Source organism: Zalophus californianus, chromosome 5, assembly GCF_009762305.2.
Source record: "Zalophus californianus isolate mZalCal1 chromosome 5, mZalCal1.pri.v2, whole genome shotgun sequence".
Taxonomy (NCBI): Eukaryota; Metazoa; Chordata; class Mammalia; order Carnivora; family Otariidae; genus Zalophus; species Zalophus californianus.
Window position 1 is genome coordinate 55,099,595 of NC_045599.1, and position 14,305 is coordinate 55,113,899.

Sequence of the window (14,305 nt, forward strand, 5' to 3'; positions counted from 1 at the left end):
AATGTACCTGTACATTTCCAGGGACACAGATGGAGAGGAAGTGAACTGGGTTTACACTAATGTCATAAGGGCTTTACAAGGATGCCTGATATTTGTACCCGTGGTACAAGCCAAACTGCCTTCTGCTTTCATTCAACAAACCAACTTAATTTCTGAAATGTAACTGAGGGAGGAGAAAAAGGGTAGTTTTTTCTCTGAATTTAAATTTTTTTTTTCATCATGATAAGTGTACTCTTTAATCCCCATCCCCTATTTCACCCATTCCTCCACCCACCTCCCCTCTGGTAACCAACAGTTCTCTATAGTTAAGAGTCTGTTTCTTGGTTTCTCTCTTTCTCTTTTTTCCTTTGGTTGTTTGTTTTGTTTTTTGCTTCTTTTGTTTCTTAGATTCCACATATGACTGAGATCATATGGTATTTGTCTTTCTCTGACTTATTTTGTTTAGCATTATACTCTTTAGCTCCATCCATGTTGTTGCAAATGGCAAAATTTCATTCTTTTTTATGGCTGGACAATATTCCATTGTATATACATACCACATCTTCTTGATCTGTTCATCAATCAATAGACATTTGGGCTGCTTCCACACTTTGGCTGTGTAGATAATGCTACTATAAACATCAGGGTGCGTGTATCCCTTTGAATTAGTGTTTCTGTATTTTGGGGTTAAATACCAGTGTGATTGCTCAGTTGTAGTGTAGTTTGATTTTTAATTTTTTGAGGAACAGGCATACTTTTCCAGAGCGGCTGCACCAGGTTGCATTTCTGCCAGCAGTGAACAAGGGTTCCTTTTTCTCCACAACCTCGCCAGCATTTGTTGTTTCTTGTGTTTTCGATTTTAGCCATTCTGATGGGTGTGAGGTCATAACTCACTGTGGTTTTGATTTGCATTTCCCTGATGATGAGTGATATTGACCATCTTTTCATGTGTCTGTTGGCCATATGCCTTCTTTGGAGAAATGTCTGTTCATGTCTTCTCATTTTTTAATTGGGTTATTTGTTTTTTGGGTATTAAGTTGTATCCATTCTTTATATTTTTTAGGTTAGCTAACTCTTTATTGGATATGTCATTTGCAAATATCTTCTCTAATTCCATAAGTTGCCTTTTAGTTTTGTTGAGGTTTCCTTCACTGTGCAGAAATTTTTTTGTTTTGTAGTCCCAGTAGTTTGCTTTTATTTCCCTTGCCTCAGGAGACATATCTAGAAAATTGTTGCCATGGCTGATGTCAGAGAGATTACTGCCTGTGCTCTTTTCAGGTTTTTGTGGCTTCAGGTCTCATAGTTAGGTCTTTAACCCACTTTGAGTTTTTTTTGTGTATGTGTATGGTGAAAGAAAAGTGGTCCAGTTTCATTCTTTGCATGTGGCTGTCTAGTTTTCCCAACACTGTTGGTTAAAGAGACCATCATTTCCTCATTATATATGAATTCTAAATTTTCATTCTCCAGAATAAGACCTCAACTCCACATAAACTAGCTTATTAGTGAATGAGTAAATCACATAGGCTCCATCCCTAAAGATTCTATTTTGATGTTTAAGTCAAATGATTATAAAATTCAAACAAAAATAAATATTAAGGAAACTACTAATTTATAAAACATGAAACAAATGAAAAATAGGAAATATGTTGTGGAAATAATATTTAAAATTTTTACATGGAAAGTTAAAATTCCAGCCACAGATTTCTTCCCCTTTTCTTGTGCTGAAATCCTTGAGTATACCAGTGTGTCCAGACATTTAATGAAGGAATTGCTCTCACAGAGGAATCCCTGGGCTCTGGGCTTCATTGCAGTGGGCAAGTGTGCTTATGTGAGTTTAGGCTTGCTCTTTTTTGAGTACCAGTGGTTAATCCCTTGGAAGGGACTTCAGGGCAGTTAATGCTTATATTCCCTGGCATGAAAGCTTACAATTCATTTGGACAAGTTGGTTTAACTTTTAGAGTGGCTAATTGAGAAGACATTGGTATGAAATATGGCCCCTTACTTCAGGCATGAGCAAGAAAGCCAATAGAATTTATTCTTCATAGTATGAGATTCTGTGGAAGGATGTGTATGAGCTAAAGTATAGAGAAGTGGTACCATTGCAAATTGAACAGGAGATCTAGTAGTAAATGTGGTTCTTTATAATAATTAAAATAACAAAAAAAAAATCACAGAGTAAAGTTAAAGTTTTCCAGAACTTGAGTAGAAGACTTTGAGTAAGCTAGCTGGGTTTCATCCATGCTCTAGAGATTTGTCTGCCAATAAGATTTCTGTGATCTAACTGGGTAGACGCGCTTACCCTCAGGTGCACATGGGAGCCTCTCACTGGGGTTGCCTCTTGGGAACCTATTAACTCCAAAGAGACACTATTTGTTTATGAAAAATTAAAATTAGTTCCAGCATATCATCTTTTAATGTCTAATTAGCTTTGTCAGAGCTAGTACTCTAGTAGCATATTCAAGATCAGCTACCCTTTCTTCCTTCCTTCCTTCCTTCCTTCCTTCCTTTTTGTTATGTTAATCACCATACATTACATCATTAGTTCTTGATGTAGTGTTCCATGATTCATTGTTTGTGCATAACACCCAGTGCTCCATGCAGAATGTGCCCTCCTTAATACCCATCACCAGGCTAACCCATCCCCCTACCCCCCTCCCCTCTAGAACCCTCAGTTTGTTTTTCAGAGTCCATCGTCTCTCATGGTTCCTCTCCCCCTCCGACTTACTCCCTTTCATTCTTCCCCTCCTGCTATCTTCTTCTTTTTCTTTTTTCTTAACATATCTTGCATTATTTGTTTCAGAAGTACAGATCTGTGATTCAACAGTCTTGCACAATTCACAGTGCTCACCATAGCACATACCCTCCCCAATGTCTATCACCCAGCCACCCCATCCCTCCCACCCCCCACCACTCAGCAACACTCAGTTTGTTTCCTGAGATTAAGAATTCCTCATATCAGTGAGGTCATATGATACATGTCTTTCTCTGATTGACTTATTTCACTCAGCATAACACCCTCCAGTTCCATCCACGTCGTTGCAAATGGCAAGATCTCATTCCTTCTGATGGCTGCATAATATTCCATTGTGTATATATACCACATCTTCTTTATCCATTCATCTGTCGATGGACATCTTGGCTCTTTCCACAGTTTGGCTATTGTGGACATTGCTGCTATAAACATTGGGGTGCATGTACCCCTTCGGATCCCTACATTTGTATCTTTGTGGTAAATACCCAGTAGTGCAATTGCTGGATCGTATGGTAGCTCTATTTTCAACTGTTTAAAGAACCTCCGTACTGTTTTCCAGAGTGGTTGCACCAGCTTGCATTCCCACCAACAGTGTAGGAGGGTTCCCCTTCCTCCGCATCCCCGCCAACATCTGTTGTTTCCTGACTTGTTAATTTTAGCCATTCTGACGGGTGTGAGGTGGTATCTCATTGAGGTTTTGATTTGGATTTCCCTGATTCCGAGCGATGTTGAGCATCGCTCAACTCAAAACTTGAGTTTTTCAAGTGTCTGTTGGCCATTTGGATGTCTTCTTTGGAAAAATGTCTGTTCATGTCTTCTGCCCATTTCTTGATTGGATTATTTGTTCTTTGGGTGTTGAGTTTGATAAGTTCTTTATGGATTTTGGATACTAGTCCTTTATCTGATATGTCATTTGCAAATATTTTCTCCCATTCTGTCGGTTGTCTTTTGGTTTTGTGGACTGTTTCTTTTGCTGTGCAAAAGCTTTTTATCTTGATGAAATCCCAATAGTTCATTTTTGCCCTTCCCTTGCTTTTGGCGATGTTTCTAGGAAGAAGTTGTTGCGGCTGAGGTCGAAGAGGTTGCTACCTGTGTTCTCCTTTAGGATTTGGATAGACTCCTGTCTCACGTTTAGGTCTTTCAACCATTTGGAGTCTATTTTTGTGTGTGGTGTAAGGAAATGATCCAGTTTCATTCTTCTGCATGTGGCTGTCCAATTTTCCCAACACCATTTGTTGAAGAGACTGTCTTTTTTCCATTGGACATTCTTTCCTGCTTAGTCAAAGATGAGTTGACCATAGAGTTGAGGGTCCATTTCTGGGCTCTCTATTCTGTTCTGTTGATCTATGTGTGTGTTTTTGTGCCAGTACCATACTGCCTTGATGATGACAGCTTTGTAATAGAGCTGGAAGTCCAGAATTGTGATGCCGCCAGCTTTGCTTTTCTTTTTCAACATTCCTCTGGCTATTTGGGGTCTCTTCCGCTTCCATACAAATTTTAGGATTACTTTTTCCATTTCTTTGAGAAAAGTGGATGGTATTTGGATGGGGATTGCATTGAATGTGTAGATTGCTCTAGGTAGCATTGACATTTTCACAATGTTTGTTCTTCCAATCCATGAGCATGGAACGTTTTTCCATTTCTTTGTGTCTTCTTCAATTTCTTTCCTGAGTATTTTATAGTTTTCTGAGTACAGATCCTTTGCCTCTTTGGTTAAATTTATTCCTAGGTATCTTATGGTTTTGGGTGCAATTGTAAATGGGATCGACTCCTTGATTTCTCTCTCTTCTGTCTTGTTGTTGGTGTATAGGAATGCCACTGATTTCTGTGCATTGATTTTATAGCCTGCTACTTGACTGAATTCCTGTATGAGTTCTAGCAGTTTTGGGGTGGAGTCTTTTGGGTTTTCCATATACAGTATCATATCATCTGCAAAGAGTGAGAGTTTGACTTCCTCTTTGCCGATTTGGATGCCTTTGATTTCTTTTTGTTTTCTGATTGCTGTGGCTAGGACTTCTAATACTATGTTGAATAGCAGTGGTGAGAGTGGACATCCCTGCCGCGTTTCTGACCGCGTTTCTGAATATCATTGAGAATGATATTCGCTGTAGGTTTTTTCATAGATGGCTTTTATGAGGTATGTACCCTCTATCCCTATACTCTGAAGAGTTTTGATCAAGAAAGGATGCTGTACTTTGTCAAATGCTTTTTCTGCATCTATTGAGAGGATCATATGATTCTTGTTCTTTTGTTAATGTATTGTATCACGTTGATTGATTTGCGGATGTTGAATCAGCCTTGTAGCCCAGGGATAAATCCCACTTGGTCATGGTGAATAATCCTTTTAATGTACTGTTGGACCCTATTGGCTAGTATTTTGGTGAGAATTTTTGCATCCATGTTCATCAAGGATATTGGTCTGTAGTTCTCCTTTTTGATGGGGTCTTTGTCTGGTTTTGGGATCAAGGTAATGGTGGCCTCATAAAATGAGTTTGGAAGTTTTCCTTCCATTTCTATTTTTGGAACAGTTTCAGGAGAATAGGTATTAATTCTTTAAATGTCTGATAGAATTCCCCTGGGAAGCCATCTGGCCCTGGGCTTTTGTTTCTTGGGAGATTTTTGATGACTGCTTCAATTTCCTTAGTGGTTATAGGTCTGTTCAGGTTTTCTATTTCTTCCTGGCTCAATTTTGTAGTTGATACATCTCTAGGAATGCACCCATTTGCTTCCAGGTTATCTAATTTGCTGGCATAGAGTTGCTCATAATATGTTCTTATAATTGTTTGTATTTCTTTGGTGTCGGTTGTGATCTCTCCTCTTTCATTCATGATTTTGTTGATTTGGGTCATTTCTCTTTTCTTTTTGATCAGTCTGGCCAGGGGTTTATCAATCTTGTTAATTCTTTCAAAGAACCAGCTCCTAGTTTCGTTGATCTGTTCTACTGTTCTTTTGGTTTCTATTTCATTGATTTCTGCTCTGATCTTTATTATTTCTCTTCTCCTGCTGGGTTTAGGCTTTATTTGCTGTTCTTTCTCTAGCTCCTTTAGTGTAGGGTTAGGTTGTGTATTTGAGACCTTTCTTGTTTCTTGAGAAAGGCTTGTATTGCTATAGACTTTCCTCTCAGGACTGCCTTTGCTGTATCCCAAAGATTTTGAACAGTTGTGTTTTCATTTTCATTGGTTTCCATGAATTTTTTTAATTCTTCTTTAATTTCCTGGTTGACCCATTCATTCTTTAGTAGGATGCTCTTTAGCCTCCATGTATTTGAGTTCTTTCCGACTTTCCTCTTGTGATTGAGTTCTAGTTTCAAAGCATTGTGGTCTGAAAATATGCAGGGAATGATCCCAATCTTTTGGTACCAGTTGAGACCTGATTTGTGACCTAGGATGTGATCAATTCTGGAGAATGTTCCATGGGCAATAGAGAAGACTGTGTATTCCGTTGCTTTGGGATGGAATGTTCTGAATATGTCTGTGAAGTCCATTTGGTCCAGTGTGTCATTTAAAGTCTTTATTTCCTTGTTGATCTTTTGCTTAGATGATCTGTCCATTTCAGTCAGGGGGGTGTTAAAGTCCCCCACTATTATTGTATTGCTGTTGATGTGTTTCTTTGCTTTTGTTATTAATTGCCTTATATAATTGGCTGCTCCCATGTTCGGAGCATAGATATTTACAATTGTTAGATCTTCTTGTTGGATAGACCCTTTAAGTAGGGTATAGTGTCCTTCCTCATCTCTTATTACAGTCTTTGGTTTAAAATCTCATTTGTCTGATATAAGGATTGCCACCCCAGCTTTCTTTTGGTGTCCATTAGCATGGCAAATGGTTTTCCACCCCTTCACTTTCAATCTGGGGGTGTCTTTGGGTCTAAAATGAGTCTCTTGCAGACAGCATATGGATGGGTCTTGTTTTTTAATCCAATCTGATAGCCTGTGTCTTTTGATTGGGGCATTGAGCCCATTTACATTCAGGGTAACTATTGAAAGGTATGAATTTAGTGCCATTGTATTGCCTCTAAGATGACTGTTAACTGTATATTGTCTCTGTTCCTTTTGATCTGTGCTGTTTTTTGTCTCTCTCTTTGCTTAGAGGACCCCTTTCAATATTTCTTGGAGGGCTGGTTTTGTGTTTGCAAATTCCTTTAGTTTTTGTTTGTTCTGGAAGCTTTTTATCTCTCCTTCTATTTTCAATGATAGCCTAGCTGGATATAGTATTCTTGGTGCATATTTTTCTCGTTTAGTGCTCTGAAGATATCATGCCAGTCCTTTCTGGCCTGCCAGGTCTCTGTGGATAGGTCTGTTGCCAATCTAATATTTTTACCATTGTAGGTTACATATCTCTTCTCCCGAGCTGCTTTCAGGATTTTCTCTTTGTCTCTGAAACTCGTAAGTTTTACTATTAGATGTCGGGGTGTTGACCTATTTTTATTGATTTTGAGAGGGGTTCTCTGTGCCTCCTGGATTTTGATGCCTGTTTCCTTCCTCACATTAGGGAAGTTCTCTGCTATTATTTGCTCCAATATACCTTCTGCCCCTCTCTCTCTTTCTTCTTCTTCTGGGATCCCAATTATTCTAATGTTGTTTCGTCTTATCATATTGCTTATCTCTTGAATTCTGCCCTCGTGGTCCTGTAGTTGTTTATCTCTCTTTTTCTCAGCCTCTTTATTTTCCATCATTTGGTCTTCTATATCGCTGATTCTCTCTCCTGCCTCATTTATCCTAGCAGTTAGTGCCCCCATTTTTGATTGCACCTCATTAATAGCCTTTTTGATTTCGACTTGGTTAGATTTTAGTTCTTTTATTTCTCCAGGAAGGGTTTCTCTAATAACTTCCACGCTTTTTTCAAGCCCAGCTAGTATCTTTAACCTCATGATTCTGAACTATAGGTCCGACATTGTACTAATGTCCGCATTGAGTAGGTCCCTGGCTGACAGTACTATCTCTTGTTCTTTTTGCTGAGGTGATTTTTTTCATCTTGTCATTTTGTCCAGAGAATAGATGAATGAGAGAACAAAATGCTAACAGGTTAACCACGTCCCCAGCAAATATACTCTATACAAATCAGAAAAGACCTGAAACCAGGGGAAAAGAAAGAAAAAAGAAAGAGAAAAGAAAGAAAGAAAAAAAAGAAAAAGATGAAAAACAAAAACAGAACAATACAAAAAAAACCCGAATATGATCAAATATGATCAGGCTAGTGCATAGATCAGTGCCACACACTAGATTTTGGGTGTATTTTGGTCTGTTAGAAAAAAGTGCCTCCTAAAATTTTAAAGGAAGAAAGACTTATATATGTACAAAATAAGGGTTGATACAATGAAGGGATGGAAGATGACTGTAAAGATGAAAGTTATAAAAGATTTTATAAAAGGACTTGATAAGATAAGAAGTTGTTTGAAAAAAGAAAGAAGAAGATTTAAAAAAAAAGGAGAGAATGTGATCAGGCAGGAGACTAGAACAAAGCCATACACTAGTGATTTAGGGTATATTTTGATCTTTTAGAAGAAACTGTATCTCAAATTTTTAAAGAGAGAACAACTTATATATATATGCCAAAAATAAGGGTAACTACTATGAAGGAATAAAATATGACTCTAAAAATGAAAAATAAAAAAAGGGATTGATAAGATGGTGGTTGAAAAAGGGAAAAAGAGAAATGAAAAAAACAGTTAAAAAATTAACTTTGAAAAACTAATGAATCATGGTAAAAGAAGCCATGAATTCTATGTGCAGTATTCCCCTAGCGCTGGAGTTCTCCCGTTCTCCTTGATCGGTAAACTTGGTCTTGGCTTGCTGGCTGTTCATGCTGATCTTCTGGGGGAGGGGCCTGTTGCCATGGTTCCCAAATGTCTTTGCTGGAGGTGGAATTGCCCCGCCCTTGTCGGTCTGGGCTAAGCAAGCTGCTCAGGTTTGCTCTCAGGAGCTTTTGTTCCCTGCAAGCTTTCCCTACGGCTTTGGAGGACGACAGTGAAAATGGCGGCCTCCCGATCTGTGCCCCAGAGGAGGCAAGAACTCGGGGCTCCGCTCCTCAGTGCGCCCCCAGAGAAAAGCAGTCAGTCACTCCCGTCTCCCCGGTCTCCGACCACACTCCGTGCTCACCTGGCCTGTGACCGAGCATTTCTATCTCTGGCACCCGACCCCGTGTGGAGTCTCCAAACCCAGCAGATCCCTGCAGTGTGCTCCCGCACCGCTTCTCCGGGGGGAGGAAGGGGAGTTTCCCTGGCTCTGCCGCTTGTTGGGTCCCTGCTGGAGGAGCAGTGGCCCGACTGGGCCGCGGATCACAGTTTATGGCCACCCCGACCTGAGAGCCCGCGCCTCGGCTCCGTCTCTGCAGCCGGCTTCCCCGCTCCAATACCTGGGAGCTCTGCCGCACTCAGGCACCCCTGGTCTTTCTGTGACCCCGAGGGTCCTGAGACCACACTGTCCCGCGAGGGTTCCACCCCCCACTTAGCCACTGCAGCGACATCCCTCAGTGGAGCCGACTTCTAAAAGTTCCGATTTTGTGCTCCGCGGCTCTATCACTTGTCAGAAGCGGCTGACGGAGGCCCCCTCCCCCACCGTCTATCCTCCCGAATATTGCCTCGGATTCACTTCTCCGCACGTCCTACCTTCCAGTAAGTGGTCGCTTCTCTGTTCAGAGCGTTGTTGCTACTCTCCTCTTCGATCTCCTGTTGAGTTCATAGGTGTTCAGAATGGTTTGATCCCTATTCAGCTGAATTCCTGAGACCAGACGAAATCCAGGTCTTCTACTCCTCCGCCATCTTGCTCCGCTCCCAGCCACCCTTTATTTAAAACTAAGATTATCCATTACATTTTGTGGGAATTTTAGCTTCAGTACTGTGGAATTGATAGATTTGAGTTTACATTAAAACTAAATTTTTTGCTCATTTTATATCTCCTAGTTCACTTATATGCATGTGAATGACCGTATACAAGCCCATAGAACAATTAGTTGAACTTTGAATGTTCAAATTGATTTAAAAAAAAGTAAGTTTGTAAATAAGTTTGTGGCACGTAAGAGACTTTTTTGGAAAGGTTTGGGAAAATGGGAATTGGAACATTAGCAGAAAAAACCTAAAATGTAGATGTTGCTCTCCCTAATTGCCGTGGCTCTTCCTACTAAGAAGAATCTCTTTCTCCCAAGGCTATGACAAGACATGTGACTGTCCCTCCACCCTTGCTCTTTTCACCTTCCTGGCTCATCTTCTTTCTTCTCCCATTTCTAGAACCCCTCACATTCAGTATTCAAAGCTGCCTTTCTCCGACAGAGTCAAAATTTCTCCTAATTCATTGTTCAGAAACATCGAGCCAGTTTGTTCTACTTTTCTTTGAGGTTATGCCAAGGATTTCAAGGTTTAAAACAGATCCAGGAGGAGTCTTTTTTTTTCTTAAGAGTATCATCTGAATAGAAACTGATACTTGTAGCTATTATAATCGCTGGTAGAAACCTTGACAATGTAATTCTTGAATATGTTGCTTTGTTTGGAAATCTACTTTCCTGTCCTTCGTGTTTTGGATATTTTCTTCTCACACTACGCGTGGATATGTCATAATACAAGTAATATTTTGATGGACGTTTAGGCTATATCCAGTTTCTCCCCTTAGGTAGTAGGGTAATATAAAAACCTCTGAAAGTGCATGTAGGGTTTTTATTCAAATAAACCAAGATAATAAAGGTAGATAAGAAACAAAAAGTATTCTGACATTAAAGGAAGGTGGCATTAGGAAATGGTGGCCCCCTAAAAGTCCGGTGCATGACAGCAGTGGTTGTCCCGTGTTCCCGAGTTATGTCCGTTTTATGTGAGATCAATTCTGTGGGCTCTGTTGCAAAAAGAGAATGGGGAAGTCGGGAGAAAAATAATCATTCAGACCTCGGGATGACTGTACTCACGACGCCGTGTCTCTGAGTGAGTGTGACAGTGGAGATGTGAAGGTGCTGTTCCCACTGTTCTCAGAATGAGCACACCTTTAGCACATGGGTATGAGCTGTGCTTTAAAAAATCCTTATTTTCTGTATAGCATGGTATCTCAGTCAGAGCCGAGCATTTCGCTTGGTGCATAACCAAAGTCACAATGTTCTCCAACAAAGAAGAACTGCTTGTGTTGAACTCCAGGAGATGACATGGGGCCTCCTAAGGGATTTTGAGGAAGATTCTGACCATCTCTGATTTTCACCCAAGGCTACATTATGTTGCCACTGTTCAGGCTGAAGTGAGTCAGGATAGGCTTGTCATGGTGTTTAGGCGTCTTGTCTCCTCTTGCCTGTGTTTTTTTAGTGACTTTTTCCAAGAATGGTGTCTAGCAGTGTTAAAATCTGTGGTCTCTGGTTTCTAAACAATAGAACAGAGAAACAAAACAAATCCTCCACCTCTTTCAGTCTTAGTATGATTGTCTTGGAACTTCTTTGCACATTTCCATGTCTCAGTTCAGAAAATCAAGCCATTACTCCTGAGGTAAACCTGGGGTTACTTCAGTGTCTATAATGTACAAGAGAATACAGTGAAAGGGAAACTTTGTCTTTATTTAATAGTTAAGCTAAAACTTAATGAAAACTTACATTAAAAACTAATGATGTATTGTATGGTGAACTAACATAACACAATAAAATTTAAAAAAAAGAAAACTTACATTAAGTTCTTTACCTTTATGACCTCATTTGATCCTTACAACTCTCTGTAGTATGGATGTTATGACCCCATTTATGTGAGACAACTGAGGATCAGAAAGTATGAGTGACACTAAGTAATTGAGTGACAAAACCACTCTCCAAGCCCAGATATATGACTCCAAAACCCCACAATTTTCCTTTTTAGCTTATGGCTCCATAAAAATATGAGTGTGACACGGTTCTTGCACTCAAGGCATTTTGGGTCTCCCTGGAGGATAAGAAAACTATAAATACTGTAATTCAAATCAAAATATAAATACCCTTCTAAGAAAGATTAATTTCACCAAGGTTGAAAAGTGGGTGATGTGTTGTCATGACATGAGGAGAATCAAGGGAAGCTTCCCTTCCACGTGGGTCTTCCCCACAGCTGAAGCTTCAAGGCAACAGCATCTGCCCTGAATGATTGTAGCCTTAAGGAGGTAATTTTCTTTCTTTTTTAAGATTTTATTTATTTGACAGAGAGAGACACAGTGAGAGAGGGAACACAAGTAGGGGGAGTGGGAGAGGGAGAAGCAGGCTTCCCACTGAGCAGGGAGCCCGATGTGTGTCTTGATCCAGGACCCTGGGATCATGACCTGAGCCGAAGGCAGACGCTTAATGACTGAGCCACCCCAGCGCCCCTGGAGGTAATTTTCTAAGGATTTTCTAATTAAAGGAGGCACAATAAGGCTGATGAAATCATTCACACTCTTGCATTGTAATAGTTGTAGAATATCCTGATGAGAAAGTGGCCTTGGGAATATGTCCTTGAATTCTGCCAACTGCAGTTGGAATCAGCCAGGGAAAGCAAAGAAATTAATCCATTGAATATGAATGAGATGTAAATAACATCTTGAATTAATTTAAATGCAATCATACTGGTATAATGGGGGGAAAAGTGAATTACTCTAGAAAACAAGGAAGATAAATGACCCACATTTAGGGAAAGTCTTTGGTGGGCAATAAAATGAGCTGTCCTAAAAATAGAGGTGTGCAAACAATATTTTCTACTTCACTTTATGTGTTGACTGAATGCTATATAGCTGTCAGTGGCAATCATTTCGTTTTTAAAATATGTTGGTAAATAAAGCAAATAAGAATAGAAAGTCTTGTTGAGCTTCTCACCTGTATTTTTTTGGTAGTTCTTTTTTGTTGTCAATAATTTTCATGTCAATAATCAATTGATAATTGGTCAATAAGGCCTGTGATTTGGGGAGAACTAGATAAAGATGAATCTACTTGGCACCCCAACTACTAGAGATGTGTTTTACAAGGATTTTTTTTTCACATTTCTCTTGGGATTGTCCTGACTTTCTTCTCATGTATCACTCATGGTCAAGAGAGGAATAGCTCTAGTAGTTTGTTCACCTGGGATTTATCCTGGTTACGTGGCTCTAAAACTTAAACATACACGAAAAATGAGAACGGTAATATTATCTCCTGATTCAACACTTAAATTTTAATTTGATGGCTGTCTAAACAGGTGGAGGTTCCCTTTCTTTAGTCTACAGACCTCTCTGAGGCAGCCGAGGGTCCATGGATCTATGTACACCCCAAGTATTTCCTGGAGCCTTGGAGGACAGTGAGCTTTGTTGACTCACAAGTCCTGCTCTTCTATTTTTTCAAAAAAGTTACTATTGTGATGAATAAAATACAAATATATTTTTAAACACTTGACACAAAGCTGCAGGAACTCTTGCAAAGCTACATAGGGAATATAGTCAGTGGTACTGTAATAACATTGTATGGTGACAGATGATAGCTCTACTGAGCATAACATGCAGAGTTGTTGAATCACTCTGTACACCCGAACCTAATACAACATTGTGTATCACCTATTCTTGAGTTAAAAAAATTTTTTTGAAATACATATTTTCAATCAGGATGTTAAATAACATTTACAGATGACATGTAAAGCTTTTCCATCCATAGGTTAAGACTAGTAAGTGTAAATCGTTCATTCATTGATCACACACCTACAGTGTCTCTGGCCCTTTCTTAAGCTGTAAAACTGAGAATGAATGGAAACACTCATCTTCAAGACTATTTTCTTATGAAAGATCCAGGTGCACTTAAACTCTCTTACCTGATGTAAGGATTGAGAATAATTTATTCTTAAAATTGCATCTAATTAAGAAAAATATGTAATTATTTTTCAAATCAAAGGTCACAAAGTAGGACATATACTAATGTTTATTTTGACTGTAGTGCTTACAACGGTCTCCTAGTTGCATTTTGTTATTTGTATGTTTTATTTGTGTGGCAAACCATGTAAAAACACAGGAGTGATTCATGTAATTCTAATTTTGATTTGAATTTGTAATTAAGTGGTTTCTCCCCTTGCTCCAGTTCTATCTGGACCTCTCACCCACTCCCCACCCAATCAGACAGGGTTGGCTATTAGGGAGCAGGTTACGCATGTCTTCTGACACAGCGTGGCATGATAAAGCCAACAGTTTGGGAAATACTTGGAGTAAAGAGAAATTTTTTTTTAAGATTTTATTTATTTGAGGGGCACCTGGGTGGCTTAGTCAGTTAAGCATCTGCCTTCGGCTCAGGTCAAGATCCTAGGGTCCTGGGATGGAGCCCCACGTCAGGCTCTCTGCTCAGCGGGAGCCTGCTTCTCCCTCTCCCTGCTGCTCCCCCTGCTTGTGCTCTCTTTTTCTGTCAAATAAATAAATAAATCTTTAAAAATATATTTTATTTATTTGAGAGAAAGCAAGCGAGCACAAGCGGGAGGAGGGGCAGAGGGACAGGGAGAAGCAGACTCCCCACTGAGCAGAGAGCCAGAAGATCCCAGGACCCAGAGATCACAGCCTGAGCCAAAGACAGTTGCTTAACCGACTGAGCCACCCAGGCGCCCCTGGAGTAAAGAGGAATGTTAATTAAGGCACATTGCTGTGCTTCAGATCTGCAGAGTCATACAGAC

At 39.8% G+C, this 14,305-nt stretch overlaps 1 protein-coding gene across 8 annotated transcripts in view; it reads left to right on the forward strand.

The window, feature by feature from the left end:
* Positions 1-14,305, forward strand: part of ARHGEF28 (Rho guanine nucleotide exchange factor 28) — a 321,591-nt gene that overhangs the window by 189,430 nt on the left and 117,856 nt on the right. The window lies entirely within an intron of this gene.